Source organism: Pelobates fuscus, chromosome 12 (assembly GCF_036172605.1).
Source record: "Pelobates fuscus isolate aPelFus1 chromosome 12, aPelFus1.pri, whole genome shotgun sequence".
Taxonomy (NCBI): domain Eukaryota; kingdom Metazoa; phylum Chordata; class Amphibia; order Anura; family Pelobatidae; genus Pelobates; species Pelobates fuscus.
The window spans coordinates 61,126,184-61,153,745 of record NC_086328.1 but is presented as its reverse complement, the minus strand read 5'-3'; the positions used below and the strand labels follow the sequence as shown (position 1 = coordinate 61,153,745).

At 40.4% G+C, this 27,562-nt stretch overlaps 1 protein-coding gene across 1 annotated transcript in view; it reads right to left on the bottom strand.

Moving 5' to 3' along the window:
* Positions 1 to 27,562, bottom strand: part of ACTN3 (actinin alpha 3) — a 115,573-nt gene that overhangs the window by 63,735 nt on the left and 24,276 nt on the right. The window lies entirely within an intron of this gene.

Below are 27,562 nucleotides of genomic sequence, written 5' to 3'. Positions count from 1 at the left end.
GAGAGGAGGAGGAGAGCTCCCCACTCGGCGCTGGAGAAAGAGGTAAGTTGAACCCCTTTCTCACCCCAGAGCCTGGCGGGAGGGGGTCCCTGAGGGTAGGGGGCACCCTCAGGGCACTATAGTGCCAGGAAAACGAGTATGGTTTTCCTGGCACTATAATCGAATGCCCACGACCCATGCTACCAGATAAAATTGCATTTACCCTAGGTTCGACCAGACGGTGGTCGTTTTCATGTACCAGGCGGGACGTGACCCCCGGAAAGGGATCGAGAAGGATCTCAAAGCCTCTCAGGACAAGTTACTGGATCTACTTGGCCCCATTGCCAAGATCCTGTATTTCAGACCTGGCACTGTCACAGGGCACACAACTAGACCCCAATGCCATCAGGGAAAGGGCCCAACGATGTATCTGCATGCTGGGAAATGCCAACACAGCGTTATGCACTGAAGGACGCAGGACTGCACTGTTAAGAACCAACTCGAAAATTATAAATATGGCCCATAAAGACCTGGTCTCTCCAGCCAACGGCCTGCTATTTGGGGACTCATTTATAGCAGAGCTCATGAAACATGTTTCATATAAAAAAAATATATATATATATAAAAAAAAAAGAGAGCACAATCACTGAATAAAAGACAGTATAGAAAACAATATATAAATGATAAAGAAGCAGCTAAAAACACACTGGAAACTTTCCAACAATTTCTACACATACAATATATTTTTAGTCATGTTAGCGCTATATCGGAGAAGCCCACAATTATATGCTGGGCACCTTAGAGGTAATCTTAAGGAAGAAAAAAATAATAACCACTTATTGCATAAAAATATTGGTTAGTTGTATGCCAAACCTAAATAATCTCCACAATTATTTGGTCAAAATGTATTCCTCCTCAAACAAATATATGATATTGTCCTAGAGTCTTTATTGGAGGGGTTAATCTCGTCACATCAGTAAAATCCACGGTCTTGGTATACAGTGTATACTGCTACGGATGGGACCTTAAAAAGATATACAGAAGATCCTCATAATGCAACACTGTTTTAATTGTTAAAAAAGTAAAAAAAAACTCTCCCCCAAAGGAAACCCTTACATGGACAAATGGTGGTACTTGTTGCCAAGACACCACAAACAAGCATGAGTATAAACAAATGGATGAGATGTTACCGCCTGTCCTTATGATATCCTGGGTCAGACTTCAATCTCCCTGCCCTGCAGCTGACAGTTGCTTTTGGAGAGACGCCAAGTATCCAGACCGGTATCAGCAATCCCTACATGTTCACCCTTTGCAAACAGAATCCGTTAGCACTTCAATACGTTTCGCCCCAATAACCCGGGCTTTTTCAAGACCATTCTTCCTTAAGATTACCTCTAGGGTGCCCAGGATATAAATGAGGGCTTCTCCGATATAGCATTAACACGATTAAAAAAAGTTTCATTGTTTACCACTCTCACCAAGGCCCAGTCATTTATGAAACAGGTGTTTAGCTCATCTCCAGGACGTGGTATTTTTGGCAGAGGGGCCAAGCCACCAGCCAAATTTTTTAATACAGGCTCCAAACCTATCCCACCATCTTCTGCCTTTTACCCTATATCCACCTACCGTACCTAATTTCTCTACACGGGCATGAACAGAACCAGAGGCTACCGAAGCAGAGGTTGAGGACGTCTTAACACAGGTGAACCCACCGTTCCAATCAAATGTCTCTACACTAAAAGCAGGCAGGTTATCCCTTCATTTACAGAACTGGGAAGAGCTATCATCAGACGCATGGATCGTGCAAACCATTCAAGGGTGCGTCATCGAGTTCCACACCCTACCACATCAGATGCAGGCACCACCATTGTTACAGACCTCTACAGAACAAGGGGCCCTTATCGACGAAGAAATCCGAACTCTGTTTACCAAGGACGCAGTTCAATATGCACAAGACGAGGATGGTTTCTTCAGAAACATTTTCTGGTGCAAAAGAAAACAGGAAACTTCCGTCCGGTCATCAACCTATGACAACTCAACTCATTTGTAGTATACCACCATTACAAGATCCACCTACTTCGAGATCTGCTCCTCAAAGGACCTCAGGGATGCCTACCTCTAAGTACCAGTAGCACAGTCAAGATACCTAAGATTCAGTTGGGACAACCGGGCATGCCAGTTCACCTGCCTACCTTTTGGACTCAGCTCGGCTCCATGGTGCTTCACGAAGCTGCTGTAACCAGTTATGACTCACCTATGGTCACTAGGGATATGATGCATAATCTATTTGGATGATTTACTACTCTATTATGACACTGTTTCAAGACTACGATCTCAAACAAACTTGTGGTAGACTTCCTGGAATTCTTGGGTTTCATGGTAAATCAGGACAAATCAGTGCTGGAACCGCTGCAAATCGCCCAATTTCTGGGGTTCGAAATCAACTCCTCCCCATGCATGCTTCAGCTAACCCTCAAAGAGATAGCCACTATGCGCAAAGAAATTCTGAAGATACTGAATATGGATCACATCCAATGTCGTCTTTTTCCTCGGGTCGTGGGACTACTCTCCATTTCCATACTGGCTATTTACCCAGATCCTCTTTGCTACCGAGCCATGCAATGGCTGAAGGTACACTATCTGCGATCCGGAATCTCATACGACCAGACAATCCCTCTCACGAACGATATATGCACGGAGCTCCGTTGGTGGCTTCTCCACAGGCAAGTCGATCCCGGGCACTAACAGATGCAACAAAAGACATTTATAGTTTCTGTCTCTCCCGCAATATCAGGTTACAGGCAGAATACCTACCGGGAATATCCAACCTCACAGTGACCTGGTATTCGCGACGTTGGAGGGACATCAGCGACTGGCACCTCCACGAGTTGATATTCCAAAGTTTGTACAAATGCAGTCCTTTCATCATCGACCTATTTGCCTCACCGACCAATCGTCAACTGCTCAGGTTCTTCAGCTGGCTAGCAGATCCAGACTGAGAAGCAGTGGACGCGTTCCTTCAGACCTGGCTGAACCTGAGGGCTTATGCCTTTTCCCAGTTCTCCATATTGGCGGGAGTATAAACAAGGTATGCAACCAAAAGATATCTATTGTTACGACACTCACCGCCAGGTAGATGAAGCCACCGTTTAGTGAATAATCCCCTTCTCCAGAAATGCAGATTTAATCCAACCGATCGTCAAAACTCCCGAACAGAGCATACGAGCGCGGCAACTCCCGATTAGCAAATCAGTCGAACTCCTTCCACAGCTAGAAATAACGTAAGCGCTGTCCCAATAATAATTCCCCCACAAACGAGACCAAGCTCCGTCTTGAGGGTCAAACAGGAATATGTTTAATGGGGGCTACCTGCCCGGTAATTATGCAGGTCTCCACAAGGTGGACACTCCCCTAGGGGACCTTGTGGAAGACTGTAAATTATATTCGACAGTAGCCAATCGAAGTGGCTTCAACATAAGCCCTTCCCATCTTACCCATAAATCCTTCTTCTCTATCTCAGAGATAATTGGGAAGAAACCTAATTATCTCCCAGGATAGAGACAATCGCCATTTTAAAATACAATAAGAAAAATACAGTAAAATACATAAATGCAGAAATACCGAATGAATATGGTTCGTGTAAAGTATCCCCAGATAGCTTGGATCTGAGTGCATATTTCTACCGAATAGCGCTCAGATCCGATGAACCTAGTTCAATCGCCATGGAGTCAAAGTCTTTCACCAGTCCTTCAGTATAGGAATGACTCCATGGGACGGCTATCTGGGTAAAGTCCATACGAATGTTAGAAACTCCCGAACTGACCGGTGTTCGTACGCCTCGACGAAATAGAAGGCGGGCGGCAACTTCCAGCGGTGTTCAGTAGATAAAGTGTCCGTTTTTAGTTCCATAGGATTTGCACCGAACACCGCTGATCCTCCTCGTGTCCCAAAATGCCCGCCGCCTCGTGGTCGGCATATGAACGACGACCACCCGTACGAATGGAATGGAGAGGTGTCTGCGGGTTAACCACAATGTTCTAATTGGGGCCAAGAGGTTAACCAGCAGCACACTCCTCTCCTGGGTGGCCGTCTGTTCGGTAGTTTCAATCGGTATTCCAGATTCACACGAACCGGGGCATACGGACAGGAAATCCAGCGAAAATAAAGGCAAACAGACGAGCCAGCAATACAAGTCTATACAGATGGATCTGTCACATCTATGCTCCTCCAGACAATGCTATGGCAGAGCCACGCGTGGTTCCCGGTCCTTCTGGAACTACCCTACGACCATCCTCTCCTCCTACCCTCATTTCCCCTCCTACTATCCAGCCCTCAGGGAGAACCACACCCTCTGGTACTACAAGGACGACTAGATCTGGTGGTTTAGATGGTTTGAGGGGAACTTGGGCTACAGACAAATCACTAAGGACCTGCTATGGAACTCGTGGGCACCCGGAACCAGATGGAAGCTACCTTACGGCCTGGAACAAATAGTCTAGTTGGTGTTTGGAGAGGGACTGATCCCTTTATGGCTCCTATCACCATGATTACAGAGAAATAGGAGAGCAGTTCTGTCCCTATATAGTATCGGAGAAAATCTCAGAAATTGGTAAATAAATAAAATTGATCCTTTATTGGTTAAGTACTAAACACACGCACTGAAAATAACACAATCAGTGGTCATCGCTGCCACTGAGGCAGCGATGACCACTGATTGTGTTATTTTCAGTGCGTGTGTTTAGTACTTAACCAATAAAGGATCAATTTTATTTATTTACCAATTTCTGAGATTTTCTCCGATACTATATAGGGACAGAACTGCTCTCCTATTTCTCTGTACTCATTTACTTAGGGTTATCCCCTCATCTGTCCCTCAGATTTGTTTCACACTTTTATAGGGCCCACCCCTCTAATCACTATCACCATGATTCTCAACTTCCTATCTCAGACATTATGCGTTCGGCGGACTTGTCTCGGGAAGAAACCTTATAGTAATTTCTCTAGAATGTAGTTAATGACAATTCTGGAGGGTTTGATATGATATATATGATGTTGTTATATCCTGAATAACTCTTTAATTTGATTTTCATATTATTCAATTTATACACAATTATAATATAATGTATGTATGTACAAGAGTGAGATGTGGAATCACGGTCACTACCAATACCTTTCGCTTATTTCTCCTTCTTTTCAGTATGAATACTTCCATCGACTACAAGTGGAATGTATTTCCCTCAACAATTCGTTACAGTTCGGAGTTATCAGGATGCTCAAGTTTCTACAGTTTTCCATTTCCAGTTAAAAGGAACTACCTACGTTCACACCAAAGAAAGAGGGAGAATCCTCTTAGATTCTCTTAGATATCCTACCTTATATCTGTGATGACTGTTGTTTTCTGATTGGTTAAAGTTTTTTGATTGACTTGTTGCTTCTAGAGTTTTAAGTAAAAAAAAGTAAATGCAAAATATGAGCCTCTTGTTATTACTAAAATTAAGATTATTAGTACATTACGTTAGCATAATCTACAATTTTGCACAAAATGGGGGGGGGGGGGGGGGGGGGGGAGGGGGGATTATTACTCCACAATAACAGTCAGGTTTCTCCTTGGATCAAAAAGCTAAGCTAACTTTTGAGCCAAATTGCATTAATTCGGAATGTGATTTAAACAATCAATTCAGACAATAATATATAACTATTCTTTTTCTATTTCGTTCCTTTTTTCCATTGAAAAATGTTGTATTGATAATTTCAGTGATTCCACTGTATAATATGCTTTCAATAACTACTAGCTCAGCAACAGTGGTTAAGTTATTGTGCCTGATTCTGATTTTGAACAATGTATATGTCTTACATATCGGTTGGCACTGAGTTATATTTCAGTTTGCACTAAAAGTTAATTTGTTTTATTTTATAGAATTTGTTTTGATTATATTTGGTATACATCATATTAACCATCCCATGTGATTATGTACAACAGATAGACAGAAAGGGGAAACAAAAATACACCTAACTATCAAAGAGGAAGATATATATTGACATAAAGAGTATAAGTCTGCTAAATAACACTGTAAAACTGGTGGGATATAGGGTTATGTCTGCTAATTAACACTTTAAAAAATGTTCATGTGATTATGTATCTGTTTTTTTTTTTTGTTTGTTTTTTTCATCAGTTTTGCTTATTGTCTATTTAGGACTTTTTTGTTTCCTTTACCATTTTCCCATTATGCACAATCACTAAACTTGTAGTATCTATTTAATGGTAGCTAAAATCTTTATGCTGTAGAATTGTTAATGAATTAGCACCTTCACCTGCAAAATGTGTCAAGCATGATTGTAATTTTGTTGCTGTTGGTTTGTTGCTCTGGCACTATGACCACTATACTTGTCTAATATTTTTTATTTTTCTTTGCAATTGTTTAACTTTTAACCTGGCTTGAAATAAATTGGATATTTTAATTTAGCAGCACCTTTAATCATTTCTCTTTCGGGACCACCTGCTATTTTCCTTTTATTTTGCAAGATTTCTCAAGACTAACCTGACATTGTCTTACTCTCTAGTCAAGCTAGTCACCATAAAACCCCCAAGCATCAGCCTTAAAACAGAAGAAGGAACACTATAGTCACCTAAATTACTTTAGCTAAATAAAGCAGTTTTAGTGTACAGATCATTCCCCTGCAATTTCACTGCTCAATTCACTGTCTTTTAGGAGTAAAATCACATTGTTTCTGTTTATGCAGCCCTAGCCACACCTCCCCTGGCTATGATTGACAGAGCCTGCATGAAAAAAAAACTGGTTTCACTTTCAAACAGATGTAATGTACCTTAAATAATTGTATCTCAATCTCTAAATTGAACTTTAATCACATACAGGAGGCTCTTGCAGGGTCTAGCAAGCTATTAACATAGCAGGGGATAAGAAAATCTTAATTAAACAGAACTTGCAATAAAGAAAGCCTAAATAGGGCTCTCTTTACAGGAAGTGTTTACGGAAGGCTGTGCAAGTCACATGCAGGGAGGTGTGACTAGGGTTCATAAACAAAGGGATTTAACTCCTAAATGGCAGAGGATTGAGCAGTGAAGCTGCAGGGGCATGTTCTATACACGTTCAGCTAAACCATTAAGCTAAAGTTTTTCAGGTGACTATAGTGTCCCTTTAAAGAGAATGTCCTACCAAGATCAGGCTCTCCGTTAAAGGAGGTTTTATGATTACTGCTCTATTACACTTTCTTGCATCCTATATTAAAAAAAGTAGATTAACCTAAAACTGTAAGTTAGCGGTGCGAATATGTTTAATGAATCAGGAACAGATGAGTGTAATATGTCCTTGCTAAGGACCACTATTGAGATATAGCTGAGTTGACTATCTTGCTTGGTTCGGCTGTTATGCGACATGTGTTGTAACCTCAAAGGAAATATTTGCAGCCCTGTCGAAACTTTGATTTTGTTTCTTTATTAAGAGCATTACACCCAACATTGCTGGTATACATTTTCTGTGGTGTCTGGCCGACAGTAGAAGTCTGTTAGCTTCCTAGAAATCTATTTATAGGGTAATGGTATCTCGGAGAGTCCCAAGATGGGTTTATGGTACATAAAAAGTACATCATCTTGGAATGAAGGGACTTGGCTACTCCATACTTAATGTCAGGACAGGTGGAAGATCCTATTACAGACTGTAGTGTGCGTGTAGCCTCTTATGGAGGATTTTATGGCAGTAACGCTCTAATTGTGCCACTTGGCAAGAAAGGACCATATCCACTTTAGCAAATGAAAGAGACCTTTGTCTATTTTAGATGTTGATCTACTATAGTATACTTCAGTTTAGCATTTTAATTAGAATATTGATTCTCATAACTACTGATTTATTTTCACATTCTTGGGTTTCACTGAATGTTCATCTAATAAACAGATTATTCCATGTTCATCTAAAAAGTATTAAATTCATAATGGCTGTGACATATGGAGCTCCCAAACAGGCCCGTCGCTACCGGGAAGGCAAACCAAGCAATTGCCGGTGCATAATATAAGGGTGCAGCCACCTGAGCGCTCTATAGAGAGCCTCAGGAGGCTGCAGCACTCCTCTCTCATCACCTCCCCTTCTCTGTAGCGTGGCCGAGCTCCTCTTCCTCCTGGCTGTCATTTTCCTTATGATCAAAACATAATAATAGTAGTAATAGTCCCAAATAAAAGGACACAGCTTTATTAGATTGCACACACAAGATACAAAGTCAAAATCAGGCACATCAAAATCACTCTTTGGAACCAGGACCTTGCTGGGGTTCTTGGAGGAGATAATAGTGCAGCAACAATTTGGACAAAACGTTAAAAAACACACTGGTACATAATAAAATAATATAAAACTGATATAAAGCAAACACTATAGATGTCTCAAGCCCTATGCGTTTTATCCAATGCGTTCCAGATACAGCTTCCATGTTCACTGTTCTATCATTAGACACTTTGGCCACTATCATTGAATGCAGACTGAAATATATGTATATATTGGATTTTGGAAAGTTACATTGTCAAATATAGGGCCTGCCCATTTTAGTTTTTACACATTGAAATTTGACAAATTGGTTATGTTGTCTTGAGACCGTTTGGCAGCCCTGGAATGAAAATACCCCCCATCATGGCTTACCATTTGCAAAAGTAGGCAACCCAGGGTATTCAAATTGGGGTATGTCCAGGCTTTTGTAGTAGCCACTTAGTCACAAACCCTGTGTAACGATACCTTACCTTTTCCCCCCGGACCCGTGCAGCACGGCGTCCTCTATGCTTCTGGGAGGCGGCACAGTCTTTTGGAACCCGGCAGCTCCAGACCGCCTCTTCTTATGCGCATGCGCGCCAACGTCAGCATAATTATCCCGTGGTAATTCAAACGTTGCCACGCTCCCAGACCTTTTGGGGGCGTAGATTTAAAGCAAAAGGCATCACACTATAAAAGGCGCCTTTTTGATTTGTTCAGCGCCCTATTGTGGTTCTTGATAGTTCCCTTTAGTGCTCTTGAGATCCTTTATTGTATTTACTGGTATTTGACTTTGGCTTTTCCCTCTGACTATTCTGCTCTCTGGTTTACTGATTTTGGCTTGGTTATTCTCGTATGCCTGCTTTCCGTACTCCCCTGACTCTTGGCTATTCGTTTGACTACTCCTTGGCGTTTGAGTCCAGCCATTCTAAGGTCCGGTATACATCACTTTCTAATTTACACTCTGCATGTAGGGGTCTCTGTCGTGACATTACAATAGGGTCATGGTCCCTGCAGGTGTTAATTTTCATGAGCTGGTTCCTGACAACCGATTTGAGGAACTGGACCATCACTGTCGTGACACCCTGGCCAAATTTAGTGCTCATATATTTTATTTTTTACTACTTTAAAACACTCATATTTCTGTTCAGCAAAGTCTCACGATTACAACTGTAGCCCCCCATTTACAGGTTTTATGGAAATTGAAAGTTACAGGGTCAAATATAGGGCTGCAAATTAAATTCTCTGGACTTGTTGCTTGGGTTGTCAGATAGATCCATCAAATTATAATTAAAGGAACACTATAGAGTCAGGAACAGAAACGTGTATTCCTGACAATATAATACTAAACTAATGATTTAGTCCTCCTGACACCTCTTTGCCCCCCTTCTAGCTATAAAAGCTCACCTTTATTCCAGCGTCGTGCAGGTTCGCAGGCGATGCCTCCTCTTCCAAATTTGCCTATATGGCTGCCATAATCAGAATTGATGATCTCAGCCAATCATACTGTTTTCCCATAGGTTAAGCATTGGATAGGCTAAGATTGTCGATTCTAATGATCTCAGTGAAGGAGGTTTGCCGGGGGATGGGGTGGAGTGGGGTGGGGTGGTCTGCACTCTCCGTCTTCTAAGACCTAACTTTTATTTTTTCATGTGAAAATGTTCAATACAGATGCATAAAAGAGTCAATTTCAGGTATAAGCAATCCTTGTGATTTTGCACTTACTATAACCTCCATGGTTTATTTTCTTAAAGACACACTACACCAATTTGTTTGTCTTTTTAATTTCTGTATAATTCACATTTTTTTCAGAGTGAACTGTGGTGTTCCTGGCATGGACGGATAGCAGTTCTTAAAATGAACATTTTACCTAGACTCTTATATCCGTTCCAGACACTCCTGCTGGCCATACCCGCGCCCTTCTTCTCCACATTAAAAACATTTGGAGGGGGGAAAGATCTAGGCTCCGACATGACTTACTTTGCCTACCAAGACACCGGGGGGGACTGGCACTACCTGATTTTAAACAGTACCATCAAGCCACTGTCCTTCAACGCATCCTGGAGTGGCATACAAACACAACACAAAAGCAGTGGGTAGCCCTGACCAGCGAAAGACAGGGGGCTCACTTACAATCTGTCATATAGGCGGGAGGAGCTAGGAGTAGCAACGGCAGGGATGAGGAAGGACTGGTAGCACAGACGCTAACCAGCTGGAGACTGATGAGGGAACAACCGCAAATCTTGCCCATTCCCAGCTCATTGATATCTATCACCGACAACCGAGCGATAGCGGAGGATTCTCATCAGCAGCATGGCTTTTCGCGGAAGGACGTGCAGATGTCTCCATGCCCACAATTCTACGGGATGGCACCTTGCGGACCCTAGACTCTCTGCTGGGAGATGCACCTCGGACCCCCCTGATAGTGTTACGCTACATGCAGGTGAAGCACTATTATGATACCATATATGTAATAAACACCACTTGCACAGGGACCTCACTTGGTTCGAGGCGAGATGTGAAAGGGGCTCCTCCATGGAGAAAATGATATCCACTCTCTACCACTACCTTTTAGTAGGACACCTGACGGAGAATAACACCTTCCGAAGGCAGTGGTAGACGTTACTGGATACCACCTTCACATCCCAACAATGGGAAGACGTGCTATTCTGGCAGCATAAGCTCCATTAGCTCACACTACCAAGAAACAAATTATAAATTAATCACGCTATGGTATAGGACTCCGACGTTGCTACACAGGAGTTTCCCGACAACATCCCCGACATGTTGGAGATGTCAAGAGGAGAGGGGCACGACGTTACATATATGGTGGGAGTGCAGCTCTATTGTCCCATACTGGGAAATGATTAGGCAGAAAATAACCGAAATCCTAGGAGAGATGACCAACTGGACAGCGGCCCTGATCTCAGAGATGTCGATTGCAATGTATAAAAAATTGATTCTACATCACTTGCTCAACGCAGCAAAAGCTCTGATCCCGTTATACTGCAAAAAAACAGAGATACCCCGAGTGGAGGAATGGATCCGCAGGGTGGAGGACATCCAGGGGGCGGAGGCAATACTGGCTTCCTTGCTCGGTAGGGGGAGCAAACACGCAGAGATGTGGCAACCTTGGTTTGCATTTGTGTCCCATAGACGGTAAGCGGACAGCAGAGGGGGGACACAGGGGGATGCCTGGTCCACAGAGCGTGACCAGATCTGTCTGTCTTGCCTTAATCCATCTATCCCCAACCTACACCCTAGGGCCATACTGACATACCAAAATCTACACGGAACTAGAGTCATGGTGCTTCTTTTCTTTTCCTCTCTACCAATCTTCCTATGAATATTGCTTCCTAACTCTACATATACGCATACATTTAGATAATAAAGATTCACATCATAGTACTAAGCCTACAACCTGACCGGGTCCTATCAGTGTGAACACAGAAGGAAAGCACAACAGCTACTCTATTTATATCTACAACAAACCCCACCACTGATTACTGGGCATACGCAAACCCTTGAAGAGCAGAACACCCGGTTAGCTGGGACAGACTGACCCATATGCTATACTGTAAATCCCTACACTCGGGACCACCTCTGTAAGCGGTCAACGGCCATACCTTGGCCACATGGGGTCCACTGGTAAGCGGGTGCACCCGATCTGGTCAACACCCTATTATTGCATAACACCTAACTAGCTACATGCACCAGTGTGCTCTCGGTGAAGGGCTACACCCGAGGGGTTGGGCACTCACTGGAGAAACCTTGCGCTGCACACGTTGACGCCAAGAAGATGTGGGAAACACGGTACTAAACCACATTATGATTGTTGATATACTCTTGTTCGCATTGCATGGAAGTCGGAGGCTCAAAATTGCTCTAAAAAGCTCTAATCCACCTAGCATGGATTTGAATCTAATGCCTTATATGCGAACAGGACCTGCAAGTCCCTATCATTGTTATTGATTGCATTGACTTTTCTTGTTCTTCATCTACTAAAAACAATAAAACAGATTTACAAAAAAAAAAAAGAAAAAGGCATTGAAAGTCATGTGTTAGGCTTTGCAGATGACTCAAAACTAGGTAAGGTGAGCAAAATATTAGTGTGCTGCAGAGAGATTTAGATAGATTAGGGGACTGGGCATTCAAAAGGCAGATTAAATTTAGTGTAGGTAATGCAAAGTTATGCACTTTGTGGTGAACACTGCACAAGTAACTTACACACGAAATGGTACTGAATAGGGAAATCAACACATGAAAGAATTTGGAAATTGTTATGGACAACAAAATAGGCAACAATGTCCAATGTTGTTATGTATAAAAAGGGGCAAAAATATGATTTTATAAATCAACCTCACTTTGAATTTGCCATTACATTTTTTGTACCTGTTCTAAAGAAGGACATTATGCCTTCCCTACAATATTAACATGAGGAATGGCAGATTTTAGTTACGAAGCATTGCTAACAATTAAAATCTGTTTAGTTTAGAAAAAGGCACTTCACATGGGATATTATAACTTTATACAACATTATAGAAATATATTCAGTGCCAGTACAAACCATTTATGGATATTTATTCATAAATAGAACAACATATGGGACAGAAGGTCACCCAGAGAAACTGCAATGTTAAGACTGCCTCCAGTGGTTGTCTTCAAGACAGCCAGTAGAGGTACTTCCTCAATTCACAAGGAGTTTTAAAATCCCACAGATTCAATGCTTTCCTACTGAGAATGCACATTTGGTTTCCAGATCTCCATGACTTCGGAGACTGATCCAGTGCCTTGGAACATCGGCACTGGAATCAAGTAAGTGAAAAAAGGGTTTTAACCGTTCATTTGCCAGCAGGGGGTGCAGAGGAAGAGGGAAACTATATTTTAGGAATACAGTCCTATGTGGGATAACAGCTTCTTTAACCAAAGGAGAGATCTGACTTCCATTCTAGAGATTCAGATGCTGTCTGCTCGAATGGCACGTCCTTATATGCTGAAGATCACTTCTGATTCGGAAGTGTCCACGTCACGTAGGCAACCTCATTCTCATACTTTTTGGAATTGCAATGAAGATTTGTACCAATCAGAACATAGTAACCCTATATATGTCATGTTTAATCATTATAGAGGTTTTTACTTTGGTGCCCAATTAGTGTGTTCCTTCAGTCTGCTTGTATTTTGTGTAGTGTTCCTTTAAAGTGACACTCCAGGCACCCAGACCACTTCTGCCCATTGGAGTGGTTGGGGTGCCAACTCCCACTACCCTTAACCCTGCAAGTGTGATTATTGCAGTTTTCATAAACTGCAATATTTACCTTGAAAGGTTAAGTCCTCCTCTAGAGGCTGTGTGGCATTGCCGCACCTGCACATTAGGTCTCCCCCACCGCCGGCCGCGTATCCTCAATAGGTCTCCCCCGCCGGATGACGTTGGCGGGGGAGGAGCGTGGGCGGAACCCTGACCCAGCACCGAGGGACATCGGAGCTGGATACAGGTAAGTCACTGAAGGGGTTTTAACCCCTTCAGCAACATGAGATGGGGGTGGGAGGGAGAGGGGACCTGCAGTACGGTTTGTTTTCCTGGCACTGGAGAGTCCCTTTAAGGAAGGAGGTGAGAAAAAACAACAACAAAGTTATTAAAGGCCGTGGAGCTTAACTAAAGATCCATCCTTTGCCAACTTTTCCCAATCTGCAAGTTATATTTAAGAAAAAGTAATCCCTGTGTTTCCTATTGTATAACTTTAAAAATTAGCTTAGTTTTAAAAATAAATAAAAACATGGGTAGCAGAGGGGGTAACATGTGACTTTTATTCCTGTTGTTATGTGCGCTATGCATACCTTCCAAGGGTCCCTACATAAAAGGGACAGTCTATTTTAGTCTCAAATCCCTCTATTCCTCTTTTATATCCTATTTTCTCTCTTTTGTAACAGGAACTCTATATTGTTGGTGTGTTAGAGTGTATAACATAGTCCCATACTCCATGTTTACTAAAACTGCAGAACATGCTTTTAAAAGTGTATAATTAGGATGCATTGTACTTGTTCTAAATCACATTTTTAGTTCCATAAATTGTTACTAGTAAGTCAACGAAGATTTCTCAGAAATTACCAGCCCATGACCACAACCCCATTCACATATCTAAAATTAAAGTGTCAATCTTTGTCCATGTTGGCAGGTATGTCTCTGTAAAGTGGTAAATCCTGCCCCAAAATTAGACAGGGCAGACCCCAAGAGGAACAGGGCTGCCACTCAATGAGTAAAATATGTTCAATTTAGTGGTAGAGCTACCACTAAATACCACCACTGGGATCAGACCAAAGATGGATAGTAAAGAATTCAGCGAATATCTCTTCAGACCTTAAGACTGGGCTACCACTCTGGTTATCCTAGAACCTAGAAATGTCAGTGATAATGTCACTATAGATGTGGTTTAAAGTAGAAGTTTGTCCATGCCAGGAAAAAGGAATGTAGCAGAGCTTACTTTGAGCACTTGTTACATTCAATATGCCAGCGTTGGGCTACTAAATTTGGATCCAACTGATAGAGAGGACCTTTGGGTATCATATGATACTCAGATCTGGCTGGTGCGATCAGGAACGTTTCATGCTTTCAATATACTGTTAAAGCCATGGAATGCATGAAGTGCTATAAAGTCATAAAGGAGATTATGTTTAGAGCAATAAGTTAAATGTTTTCCTAGTAGTACTGTTATCAGAAGAATTGTAATGTGATTATGTCACATTTTGTAATGTAATTACCCCATTGATGCATACATGATTTGTCAGCAAAAAGGGTATGTAAATATAATTAATGAATAATAAGTAAATGCACATCCCAGTAATTATTCTAGAGCCAAATAAGAGTCCTCCCTCTTGGGGAGAATTGGGAGTGAGTATTAAAGGACCACTCTAGGCACCCAGACGACTTCAGCTTAATGAAGTGGTCTGGGTGCCAGGTACCTCTAGGATTAACCCTTTTTTTATAAACATAGCAGTTTCAGAGAAACTGCTATGTTTATAATGAGGGTTAATTCAGCCTCCAAATCCTCTAGTGGCTGTCTCATTGACAGCCGCTAGAGGCGCTTGCGTGCTTCTCACTGTGAAAATCACAGTGAGAGCACGCAAGCGTCCATAGGAAAGCATTGTAAATGCTTTCCTATGCGACCGGCTGAATGCGAGCGCGGCTCCTGCCGCGCATGCGCATTCAGCCGATGACGTCGCGATCAAGATGGAGAGGAGGAGGAAAGCTCCCCGCCCGGCGCTGGAAAAAGAGGTAAGTTTAACCCCTTCCTCTCTCCAGAGCCCGGCGGGAGGGGGTCCCTGAGGGTGGGGGCACCCTCAGGGTACTCTAGTGCCAGGAAAACGAGTATGTTTTCCTGGCACTAGAGTGGTCCTTTAATAAATACAAGACTAGTCATCAAGGCATTTGCAAAAAGCAGAAGTTGCAGCTACTGTACCACAAGTATTCCTTCTCAGAGTGGCTGTGCAACAGTTTTCCCATGGATTATTTTTCAAGTGATGTTTTTTTATATAACTATGTATAGCTATATTTAATCATACTTGCTTTGTACACCAAGATATAATTAGACAATAACATTTTATATTTTCACTCCAGCATCCACATACAAATTTACATCTGTATGCATACCTATAAAATAATACATGATATAGTGGCATATACTGAAACAAAATTGTGACCTAGGTTTGATTATGAAATCTTAGGAATGGTAAGCAATTATGGCTGTGATTTTATGATTTTTAATAATCTATTTTAATAATTTTTAATATATAAGGTATTTTTTTTATATGTTATCAAAAAATATTAAATAATTTAAGAAGTGTAACCAAAAAAAATTAAAGAGAATCAAAACTCAATATTTGAAGCAATTTACGGCTACAAGATCAAGATGGTACAGCAGGGATGTGGAAATGATATTGCCCCGACGCCCATGACATGCCCAGACAAACAGCAGGACTGTAAAATACAGACAGGCCCTTGTGTAGATACATTTCAGATCATTGTTTGTTAACAGCAGCTACACAACTCTGTGGATACTTCTTGAATCACACAATTAGTAATATAATGGAAAAATAAACTCAGTGTTTAGGTGGTAATCCGCACCAAGAACACAAAGGTGGGAGTGAAGCGCTTAATCATATAGTAAACAACTTACTTCTTTAGTATATACAGGGGCAGTGGACAATTATGAAAGAAAAAAGAAGAAAAATAATAGTCTGTATATATCTAATAGAGTATGCAGAAGCTGGTTCAGAGCCTATATGTAAAAATACTCTTAAATTTGAGTGAAAAATTACTCACTTTCTGCATGCTGCCCTGGTATAAACTAAAGGGTTAAGTTGTTTAATATATTAGTTAGTGCATTTTTGTGTTTTTGGTGGTGGGGGGTGTATATATATATATATATATATATATATATATATATATATATACACACACACACACACACATGTAGTGGGTATATGTATGTGATTTGATAGGTGAATGTGGCTAGTTTGGGGTAGAATTAAATGATGAATGTGACTAGGTGGGTGGTTGGATGATAGGTTGAACAGAGCTGGGAGAAGGTGGATGTGGGGAAGTCTGTTTGTGGTTTTGTATGTTAGTGGGAATATTGCTTGTGGGGAATGTGTGTGTGCTGGTGGTTATTTGCTGTGTTGCATTTGTAAAGTTAGAAAAACAAAGAATCCTCATGCACATAGGAGTTGTCCACACAACTCAGGGGTTTCTGCCCTTAAAATATATGGCTCAAAAAGAAAGCAATATGTGGAACAGTAACTTGTAAAACGTAACGTTTATCATATATTTAATAACTGTGAGCGCAAACTTAGTGTGGATTATTAGTCTTGATCTGGTCACCTACTGAAATAATGCAGGTTAATTCCTAATTTCAGTGAGTTAGTTAAGCCTTTATGTAAATGAAAGTAGCTGTAGTAATGACCAAATTCTCTTTTACAGAAATACTATGATACTCTATAGAAAATATCTAACCCATACATCACATGGACACCTCTGTCAATTCTAATATTGACCACAATAAAAATAAATAAAAAGTATGGAAAAAAAAAAGAAGGAAAAATAAAGGGAAAAAAGTATAGAAATCCCCCTAATTTGCTAACTAGACTAAAGGAATGTAAATGCACTCAGTATAAATGTAAACAAACTATAGTCCTGACGTCACATTATGGCTGTTCCCTCATCATCCTTAACTGCAAAGAGAAGAAAGACTGTATATCTTTTTATTTGCCAACCATAGTACTAGATCATTGGTGTACTAAAAAGTGAAAATGTATAAACATCAAACAGGGGAAATGGCTACTAAGTCATAATGAATTAAAAGAGAAAACAAAATTTAGTGTGCTGAGGATTTTCTTTTTCTTCCTCCTTTTTTCTCTACCTTTTGGTTTTATTTTTTTAATTCCTGGTTCCTTGACTGTCATGATAATGTAAGAATCCTGTTTTTACAAAGCACTATATAATCTGTAAGCTTACACACTAAAAGGGGAAGTAATCTTTGAATAAAAAACTGTCTGGTCTGATCTGATTGCTTTCTCTGAGCAGCTCAAAATAAAAGTGCCAATTTGATGCGGTTCCTCCACCCCCACCCCACCCCTACCTTACTATCTTTTGACACCTTTCACTCTTTTTCCTACTTCTATCTTTCTCTTGTTATGTGCAGCATATGTCTCCCAGAGGGTGTAGGGAGAGGTATACCCGTAAACTGTTTAAAGACCAGGTTTAAACAAATGAACGCAAGTCACTGCCTTCCCTCAGAGGGCCCTGACAGCTACCGGCAACACGTAGAGCATGCAATGATGCCCGCAATGGGAGTCCCACTGGGCCCTTACAAGACCTGAGGGTGAGAAACACGCTGCAGATTCTCTGACTCTAGGACAGAGAGAAACCCATTGCACAACACAATAATAGATCAGAGAGCTTCCGGCAGTTGGAGGGCAGACACCAACAATGTTTATGTACATGTACAATAGCCAAGTTTTATATGTTACCAAATTTTTCTTGTTTTTTTCTCTTATGAAACACAAATATAAAGTTGACAACATGTAACTCGCAATATCAGAGAGTATTGAGGTAACTAGTGCATCAGTTTAGGGGGCGATGGTGGAGATTTTTAGGCTACCATCCACCGCATGACTATGCGATAGATAAGTTACTACACTCTTTATACAATGCGTATGTCAATCTTTGCTTGAAGTGACGAACTGTATTCGATCTATGCATGTTATCTCTGTCAACATAAATAAAGAATTAAAAAATAAATAAATAAAAGTGTCAATTTGGTTTCCAACTGAACATATCTCCGGGTAACTGTATATCCGTAACAGTAAGATACAAGGATAGCAACCCTATCAAGGCAAATAAAGAAACAACCAACAGATAGGCATGCTACTGGATCTTAGAGTGGCTGTGCTTAATGCTAAAGAGAAATTAGGAAATATCAGGACTATGCTAATAAATATACTTAGATCATAAAGAGAACAAAAACATAAAAAAAGTATTACAAACAATAACAATATTATTTTGCTAATTAATGCATAAAAAACCTAAGCATGCAGTTAGTTGCAAAGTACAAGATGAGTATACCTGACATAGGGCTAGACCTATTTAAAAGCATTTGAAGGACTGCAAATATAACTGAGTGGACACTGGAGAAACCCCATCTTTTATTGGAAGTTTTATGGCACTTTCTACTCCTATAGATACCACAGGGTACGATCAGACACTGATTCCCTGATAGGATGAGTGGTGGTGATGCTAGCATGCATTATCAGTCTGGAACCAGTTTATGTTCTTCGATGAGATTTTGTAGTCAGGCTCACTCATTAGAATTCTCTTTCTGTAGGTAGGCAAGGCATAGTCCAGCAACTATATATGAAGGAATGATTTTTTTTCCTGGTAATGAGGTGTGCTTGCATTAGGTTTTGGTATTACTTCTCCATTGTCTAAACATTATCAATCAAGTTTAAGGGAATTTTCAAGAAAATCTAGCATGCGGGTTTGGAATAAAATGCAAAAGGGTTAAGACAATTAGAGAGTATACGGTGTAATGACTTTCTTAAAGAAAAATGTGTACATTTCAGTGTTGTATCCATCAGATTTCTGTCTACTCTGCTTTAAAATTAGTTTGCATATTAAGTCTCTGGATTTAACAATAACCTAATCTAATCCTTCTACAATAAAATACAGCTTCCTGACCCTCTTGTATTCCTGTCAGTAGCCTATTTAGGTTTGGTCCATCTTTACAAATACCCAAGTGATCTCAACTCCCTTATTTCTCTTATATCCCCCTCCTTACCCCCCACCGATATGGAGAAGGAATCCAGATCTAATTTAGACTTTGCCTTTAAAGGACCCACAGTCCAGAATAGAAGCTGTTATATGATGCTGAATTCCTCATCCTACTCGCCTTACACATGCAAACCATTATAGCACAGCAGTGTCTTTACATGACAAATTCATAACACCGTTTTACTAAAATATTATTATTGGCATTTGTAAGTCATAAAATGCCAATAATAATATTTATGTCAAACACAAAAAAAATTCAGATATTCTGAACCATAATACATTTTTACATATTTTTTTTATATATATTTTTAAATTTAGTATATAGAAGCAGGCATATGTAAAAGAACACAGTAGTAAATAAGATAGGAAAAAAAGACTTAACAGCAGATACAAACTACAGAAAATATCACACAATGATGTGGTGCATGTATCAATTGCAAACCGTAAAATATGACTATACAACTAGCAAGATTTGTTTATATTTTAAATGAAATATGAAAAAAGAGGAGAGAGTAGACTTACAAAGAGAAAAGAATGAAAATGCAAAAGAAGAGAACAGAGAAAAAAAGTAAATATAAAAGAGAGCAATACTTAAGAAAGCATGCAAATAATAAGTGGTCCTAACCAAAATATGGTATGAACTACTGCAAACATAGTGCATTATAGCAGAGCTTGACAAATTTGCTTTGAATCTAGGAGTCAGCAAAAAAAAGTTGGGAGCCAGGTTCTTCAATGTCAAAATACAATTTTTAAAGGGACACTATAGTCACCAGAACCACTACATCTTATTGTAGTTGTTCTCGGGTCTATAACCTGTCCCTCCAAACTTTTCAATGTAAATCCTGCCTTTTCATAGAAGGATTTACATTGTTGCCTAGTAACACTTCTAGTGAAAGTCATTCAGATGGCCTCTAGTGTGTGTCCTGGGTCAGTGCTGCACAGTATGCAGCACCTGTCTTTAGCGTCTCCACGCTCTGCGTGGAGGCGCTGAATGTTCCCAACAGAGATGCATTCATTCAATTAATCTTTATGAGGAGATTTTGCCACACATGCGCAATAGCCTCACAATGCTTTCCTATGGGAAATCATTGGATTGGTTGAGATCATTAAGATTGATGATGAGTCATGGAAACAGGGCCAGCTGCGGCAAGACTAGCACATCATGGGGGGGAAAAAATGAGAAAAAACCCTTACACGTGTGATTGAAGGGGGTCCAGTCACCTAAACACACACTCATTCACTGACACACATACTCACACTCACTCACTGACACACACACACACTCACTTACTGACACACTCACTGAAACACACACACTCACATTCACTGTCACTGCAATAACAACACACATTAAGGTTACCACCAAGCCTCCCTACCTGGAGATGGAGTAATTCGGCTTTCCCTGAGGTCCAGTGGGGCTTCAGTCATCTCCCTGCTCTGCTCTATAGAGCACTGTTTAGTGATGCCGGGGCCGGAATGACATCATATTCCGTCTCCCAGCATCACTGGAGGATACGCGAGGGAGCAGAGCAGGGAGGGAGGTTACAGCTCCCTTGCACGCCTGCCCGTCTGTCTCAATCCTCCAGGAGCCTCCCACCAGTGCGAACACCCCACGCTCTCTATCAGATGGCTGGCCGACCGACCGCAAATGCTCTCCCTTTAGCCGGGCGGCCGATCGTATGCCAATGCTCTTTATGAGCCAGCCAGCCGGCCGGCCGCCTCCACTCATAGGTGGCTGACCACCTCGGGCTGAATGGGTCAACAAAACCAAGGTGCAAGGACTAAAATCCTTGTCACCATGGCGACCTGGCGCCTGGGATTTGTCGAGCCCTGCTATAGTTATTAAAGTAGACTATGAAATATGGCAAATTGGAATGAATATGACAAACTCCCTTCTGTCTGTGAGAATCTCCTGCTTGACAGTGTAAGTTGTCTGTGTGAGTTTAAAGACTTGTGAGTCTGTCACAGACTTTAAGAGCTTTTCAAAGTCTCTTTCAGTATGTGCAATATACCGGAGACAATTAGAAAAAAAGTCCAGGAAACAGATGTCAAAGGTAGCTTTCATTCACTTATGCAAATTGTTCTTATCATTTTTTTGTAAATAAATAAGATGTTGTCCATCGCTATTTTGAGGATTTTTAAGGGTCCATTCACCTGAATTAGAAAATGCTACCTAGAGATTTACAGAAAAATAAAAGCTATGCATCTCTTTATAGGCATCTCATCAATTCCTTTATTTTCTTGGTAAGGGCAGCCAAAGGATGGAGTCATAGTACACAAGGAATTTTTTTTTTATTTCCACAATTGCATGTGGTGTTTGAAAACTCCTCTTTTTCCTGCATGGTTAAAAGAAGGTCGATTAAGCACTGTAAACTTGTGTATTAAAACACACACACACACATATATATATATACTGTATTTTTCAGTATATATGTTGCATTGGAATATAAAATGCACCCATTTATTTTAACTACAAATTTAAAAGAAAAAACAAAACAAGACATAAACTTTAGCTTATGTATATATAGGATGTAGTGTGTATATATGGATAAAACTCACCGTATTTCCAGCCTTGCCAGATCTGCTGGCTCCATCCTTGTTCTGCCTCCTTGGCTGGCATAATCAGAATGAATGATTATAAAGATAGGGTGTGTATAGGGGATGCAATGTGCCTGTGTTTGGGGATGCATTGTGTATGTGAATCTATGGTATGGGATAGAGGCTGTATTGTACATGAAGTGAGAGAGGAACAGTTTTTTTATTTTTATTATTATGTTTAATCCCCATTCCCTGCTTCTTACCTTGGGCCAGGGAGGGGAGACATGACCCCTGCTGGACCAGTGATGAGTTACTCTAGACTGCACCTCCACTGGGTGAAGACTCTTTTTGCAAGTCCCAGGACCTTGTGGTATTGGAGTGTTGCAGTGATAAACTGGTAGAAGTGCCGTGTAAAGCATATCTTTGACCACCAGGCCTGCCCACAGTTGTATACCGAGTGATACTCTCTCTTTTATATATATATATATATATATATATATATATAAAAAACATAGAATGTGGTTAAACACCAAAAATAAATAAAATATAACCTTTAATGAATTAGAATAAAAACTATCCAACACGTGGATATATAAAAGTTTAGAGAAGTGGCGACCAGGAAAAAAACACTTCTCTATACTTTTGACTACTCACGTACAAATATCCTTTATGCATGTTTCTCCCGCTTTATATTTTGGGAGGAACATGCTGGTACTCCGTCCTTTAGGATCCTATTATTTAGGTTTTCAAAGAGAATATTTACTCTGAGTCCCAGGTTTCTTCTTATTATAGGACACGTCATTTTATTTTCTTTGATCTACAGAGTACTCATTGTTATATGTATATATCCACGTGTTGGATAGTTTTTATTCGAATTCATTAAAGGCTATATTTTATTTATTTTGGTGTATCACCACATTCTATGTTTCTTATTAGCAATTTCTAGGGCTCAAACCCCTTATAGGGTAGTGAATCACCTCCTCCATTAGGTATTTACAGTGGTAGATAACTTCTGCACCACTTTTATATATATTTATTCAAATAATTGTGTCCTAAATATACTACAAAATATGGTATGTGTATAACAGCCATCAATTCACATGGTTTGATCGCATGACACACAGGCCTCAGGATCACCAGGCAGGGCAATTATTGAGCAGCACTTAAATAAACAAACTTGAGTAAAATAAAAAAAAAAGCTTGCCATCCTGGTGCACATATGCTCCAAATGGAACACTGCATTTATGAGCAGAAGTGCCAACAGTTGATCTTAAAGGGAAACTATAGTGCCAAGAAAACAAAGCAGTTTTCCTGGCACTGTAGCTTCCTATATGTATAGCTTCTGTCACTAACCTGGGTCCACTGGCGACGTTCCTCGGCAGTGGCTTGGGTCTGCCTCTGCTCCTCTCACACCAACGTCACCTGGCGGTGGAGATGTCAGCCGGCGGTGGCAATCTCCGCGCTCGCATTAGGATTTCCCCATAGGAAAGCATCATTCAGTGCTTTCCTATGGGGTTTCTTGTGACATTGGAAGTCCTCATGCATAGCATGAGGACTTATTGCATCAATTAGGGAACTAAAAGTTGCCTAACAATCCGGAAGTCCCTCTAGTGGCTGTCTGGTAGACAACCACTAGAGGAGGAGTTAACCCATAAAGGCAATAATTGCAGCTTAGAAAAAAACTGCAATAATTAAATTTCCAGGGTTAGGGGTGCTGGGACACTCCACCCAGACCACTTCAACGTGCTGAAATGGTCTGGGTGCCTATAGTGTCCCTTTAAGGTGTAAGTGACACACTCATCTGTCTATTCTATGATCCTCCCAATCATGGACCTATTGATCTAGATAGGTCTGATATTACACAAGTAGTCAAACCACTTACAAACCGTTTGACAACTTTCCTGGGGTTTATCAGTCTGTCGGACACCACCTCTTCTGCACTGACCTAAGTCCAACAGTCACAAAGGAATTGACCACTTAAACTGGGAGGATGACAGGCCACTTCTGGTAGAAGAGTCACTAAATCTGGCTGTAATGGTTATGGTGCTTGAAGTGTCCTCTGTCATGCTGTGAACTGCATTAGAAGTATAGAGAGAGCATATTTAAAGGTTTACTCCAACCTGAGAAACCCTTTCTACCCGTGTGTCCCCCCACCCTCCCCCCCCAAAACCAAAGTAAAAATTTAAAACTTAAACTAAGCCAAGTTCTCCCTACAGTCCAAAGCTCCTCCCCTGATATTACCCAGAGGATGGACATCAAGGAGTGCAGGCAGAGTGGAGAAAATAGGCAGCGGAGGAAGGGATGTCGCAACTGTCTGTTTGTCGCCAGCATGCTGTGCAAGCGGACGATAGAATGGCAAGAATAATATGACTCTTGTTTCGGGCTGGCAAAAGATGCCCCGATAACAGTGCCAGATGTGGAGTTACACCTACACATTCCATGCCCCCTGACTACTTCAAATTACTGAAGTACTGCTTAATGCAATTATTTGAATAAGCACTCATGCTACTTTTTCCTTCTATTTAACCAACACTGGGTGACAGTGGCAGGATATTGGGTGTTTGTGGGGACTAATGGCAAATCAGGTGTCACGTGAGGATACTGTGTAATATGGTAAGTCAGCATCATAGGGGTATACACAGGTGGCGAAGTAAGCAGTCCGAGTTTAAGCTACTTCTCCCTCTCAATAAAACTAAATTCTTAGAGTGTGCTCACTGCTGCCCAGGCAACCGTTTGACAGCTTTTGTTGCATTGCGTCTCATTTGAAGGAATTTCCATCACTCAGATATGGGGACTCATGCTCATGCATTGTTTACAGTTTCATTTAGTCTCAATATCCTAGCAGAAACACAGTATGACTTTTTTTTTTTTTTTTAACAAAAAGTAGAATATGTAAATAATTTGGTATTATCTCTCTAGTTTAAAACTAATAAACCATTATTGGATTCTGAGTTTTTAATTCACATATCAATATATATATATATATATATATATATATATATATATATATATATATATATATATATATATGTATACATTCACATGAGCACACTTTAACAGTCCTCTCTGTAGGTCCAACAAGTAGGCAGGCAGGGCCACTTTCCAGGACATTATGCGTGCTGCCAGGGATGGAAGTTATGTCTTGCATACCCATCCCAATTACATACTTCATAATGTTGGGAGGTATGAAGTTCATCTATTCATTGTTCTAGCAAAAATGCTAGAGATTAAATTGCTTGATTCATTTTAATTAAGAGATCTCTAACAATATGGTCCACCTCCTGTTAATCACCTGTCAACCGATTCTTGATATCGACTTCTATGCCAATGATAAAGAGGTATGTATATATATATATATATATATATATATATATATATATATATATATATAAGGACTTAGTGACAGAAGAGAGCATGATAACCCTCCTATAGGTAATTCTCCTGTTCTGTGTCACAGATCTTTTCCTTAAAAAAGTGTCTCTCATGTTTGCTGGTGCTTTGTTCTGACACTGATGTGCTTGCAATGAAGCAGCACATTGAAAGAGGATTTCCCTGTTTAGGGCAATGTCTTTATATAACTTTTCTTTGAATACCTTATGGAATTCACCAGAACCTTATGTATGAAAAAACACACCAACCAGCAATTTCAGTTGATAAAGTCCTAGCTATATTTGTAGAAGGGGAGAAAATCTGGATCTTGGCATTTTGACAGCAATAACCATGTAATGTTTATTTCAGATAACCTCTGATGAATAAAAGACAGATTTGACCCTGAAATGAATCAAACCTGTGCCTCTGGTGTTTGAGCAGGCTCCACAAGGTTATATATATATAGAGAGAGAGACGGAAGAGAACTCGTTTGAGTTACAGATTCTGTGTCATGGGTACATCTGTCTTAAGTCTTCACACATTAGCTTTATGACCATTTGCACCTCTTCCAACAAACCTAACAGTGCAAAATCAGCAGCTTTGCCTTACATGTTTGCAATCATCAAAGGGTCAGCAACCCCCTAGGAATAGAATGTACGTACAGCAGCAGATAGCCTACTATGACAAAATTAACGAATGAAGGAAATGCTTAGTCTAATTTAGAAAAAATCTGGCATGGGAAAGAAAGAAAGAAAGAAAGAAAGAGAAAAAGAAAGAAAGAAAAATTCTTGTGTCCTGTTCTGTGAACTGAACTTTAATTCTACACATAAGACTGATGTAGCAGAGCAGGAGATAAGAAATTCTATATCACAATAAGAGAAGCTGAAAAATGAAGGGTCTACAGTAGGCTACAGTAGGCATTAACCAAAGTGATGCAACTGCTACGTGGTAGAAAATGGACTGCAAGGACATGATCATTATTTTATAAATTAATTAAAATAACATTTTGGGGCTTAAAATGTCCCTTTAAATTTTCCTTTTTTTTTTTCGCAGACTTCGATGAGTCTCCCTGCTGCAGCTCCCATCTGCCTCATGTGAGGTCATCATTACTGATGACTTAGAAGCAATGGAACACACGGCAAACGAGTGGCAATGACTGCTCTGCTATCAGTGCTACTTTTCGAATAGCACTGACACAAATGCTTTAAGAACTCACTTGAATTGAACTATAGTTTGAACACAGTGAGACAGATGACTTATACAAGTGCAGATATCTCTTGAAATAGGCACATTTATAACATGCAGGGATATACGCCTAAAGTGCCTTTACAAACTGAAGTACTTTAGTGGACTGGAGTGTCTCTTTAAACAATGTCACTATAGTGATATATTTAATTTATGCAAGAAAAATCAGGAATAGCAATGTACCTCACTGAATTCCTGCATCAAAAATGCAATATAAACAACATCAAGTACACCTATTTACCAGTACCAGTTTTATTTTCCCTGTTTTTTTGTTACAGACCTCAATGAAAAAGCCATCCTGATTGTCTGTTTGCCGTTCTGACCACTCAGGTGTATTTTGTGGAAATCTGTGCATTTTGGCTAGCCTCTTCAATTATCCTGTCTTCTGAACTCCAGACCCAACTTGTCTATTTGAAGATTCCCTGTCTGCTGCTGTATCGCCAATTTGTCTGGCACATAAAAATACACAATAAACAATAAAGTAGAAAAGAGTGGCTAACATAAAATGCTACTAACTCAGATAGAGGACTCAAAGTAGGAAGTCAATAATAAATATATACATTTAAGGTCAATAAAAATGAAAGGAAAACTAGTAAAACAAATCAAACAGAGAATTTGCAATCAGTGTCAGGATCGTATCCTGACAACTATGTTTTATCTTCAATTATTTATGTTCCTTTAAAAGAAGTTACAGCTCTCCACCACTAGTGGCCTCCCTAACCACTAGTCACCTCAGTCCTCACCTGCCTAGGACTTATTACTTCAGCTACAAAAGGCTACACCCAACTAACCTCATGGCCTTTACATTGAAGTTGGTGATTTACCTGAATCACTTCATATACAGGCTCCTGTGAACCTG